General features: G+C 38.0%; 1 protein-coding gene, 1 long non-coding RNA gene and 1 pseudogene across 3 annotated transcripts in view; 2 read left to right on the top strand and 1 right to left on the bottom strand.

Moving 5' to 3' along the window:
• Positions 1–1853, top strand: part of LOC107704060 (gephyrin-like) — a 325183-nt gene that overhangs the window by 110350 nt on the left and 212980 nt on the right. The window lies entirely within an intron of this gene.
• The window catches only part of LOC107704061 (alpha-(1,6)-fucosyltransferase-like), a 107437-nt pseudogene that overhangs the window by 40523 nt on the left and 65061 nt on the right, over positions 1–1853 (top strand).
• Positions 1–1853, bottom strand: part of LOC107704062 (uncharacterized) — a 30897-nt gene that overhangs the window by 19182 nt on the left and 9862 nt on the right. Inside the window, exon 3 of the long non-coding RNA XR_001635904.1 lies at positions 451–563. This is a non-coding gene — a long non-coding RNA (uncharacterized LOC107704062). The remainder of the gene's footprint in view (positions 1–450; positions 564–1853) is intronic.

Raw genomic sequence — 1853 nt, 5'->3', positions numbered from 1 at the left:
AGCTTCCGCTAACTGTCGTACGCACGTTCACGAGAGAGTGGCGTCCAGCGGATGACGTAGCACGTAGGCAAACGAGGACACGAACGAGGAAGTGACGAATGTGGAAGCACAGAGGAGAGAATGAAACAAAACACCGGTCACGAATTAGTAGCACAAAACGAGGATTTGGAAAGAAAAATGTCGGAGAATTTCGATATAAGCCAAGAGGAGACTGGTTTTCCTTTGCTCCTGCATTTCTCTGATGTGCGCGCATGACGCCTACTTACAATGTCATCCGCCTAAACGTCTTCCGCGTACCACAGTCAGCGGAAATTAGAAAGAAGTGTTTATTACGTTTGAAATATGGATATCTATCTTACAAAAATGCATGGATTCGCTACAGGAGGCCTTTATTCACCCCCCCGGAGCCATGTGAGGCACGTTTTATTATGGATGCACGCACTTTATTACCACGAGTGTGTAAATACATAAGAAACAACATTGGAGTGTCTTTCAAAACCCTCTTTTGTGTAGAACTACTTCCTTCCACCACGGATTCAAATGTAAAGTTGACAGTTTAACAGCTGAGCCCAAGACTCCGTTACTAATTCCAAAACATCAGTTTAGAACTAGTAACGAAGGAACGTTGAGTTGCTTCATTGAAAGCTTATTATATTACTGTATTTAAAGCTCACTGTATTATATAAAGTAGATTATTATGAGAGAAAGATGGACTGAGTGAGTGTGATTACCTTTATATAAATGTAATTAAAAGGGGCATAAAACGTCGCTTTTTTTTTTTTTATGAATTTCCAACAAAAATAACTATATTGCAATTTATCCTGTTTTCATGATACAGGCTTTTGGTCTTACCGCCCACTTCTAGTGCAGAGGAAGCCTGGAGGTGTTGAGTCTCCAGATATGTGTGTGTGTGTGTATTTGTGGATGGCTTTTGCAGAAACCAACAAAGAGGAAAGACCAGGAGCCCTACTAACACAGTTTCTGTCAGCCTCGCACTGAAGCATCTCACACAGTCTGCAGGCGCGATGAGCGCATGTAAACAAGGTTATAGGCGAGTGTGTGTGTATGTGTGGAGGGCAAGAGGACGAACAGACACCCACTCTATCTTTCTTCTCTTGCCTACATGTGTCTTGGTTCGCCTCCAGGATTCGGAGTATCAAAACTAAAAGCAGTGGTACTACAAACCCTCGACCCTACAGATGGAAATAATTCATCAATTCATAAAGCATCAAATCTCATTCAAACAATAAACTGTTAAAGGAATAATTCACCCCAAAATCTACCACATTTAACATGCTGTTTTGTAGGGCTGGGTGATAAATGATCATACGGAGATCAAGATTAAAAGGAGATTTGCTCAGAGTCACTTCAGCAGCTTTACACTGTTTAATTTGAGAAAAAAACTACCATCATAAATAGTGATCGACCGATATTGATATTTTATAACCGATACCGATACCAATTATTTGCATGTTTATGTGCCCGATAACCGATATGCAGAACCGATATTTATTTACTGTTATAAAGTAATATACTTCACTTTGGTTTTTCCTCCTTTCAGTCATCTTAAAAAAAGTGTTGAAAATGAGCAGTCTTTCATGTTAAATTTAATCTTCACATTACAACAATAAAAAAACATTTCATTTAAAGCATCAGCAGCAACACTAATATTAACAATAAGCAAAATAAATGTAGAAGGTCTAATGTTTTCAAATGGAGAAAATAAATAAAGGAAAGGAGTCATATCAACTTAATTTTAAACTACAGTTTTAGTAGGTTTATAAGCTGTTTAATAGGCTAAAGAGTGAAGAATAATTCACTGGATAATGTTAATTCACTGAATAATATTCTCT

This window comes from Sinocyclocheilus anshuiensis, unplaced genomic scaffold, assembly GCF_001515605.1.
Source record: "Sinocyclocheilus anshuiensis isolate Anshui unplaced genomic scaffold, SAMN03320099.WGS_v1.1 scaffold534, whole genome shotgun sequence".
NCBI lineage: Eukaryota > Metazoa > Chordata > Actinopteri > Cypriniformes > Cyprinidae > Sinocyclocheilus > Sinocyclocheilus anshuiensis.
Note: the sequence above shows the minus strand (reverse complement) of the source record. Positions and strands in the feature narration are given on the sequence as shown.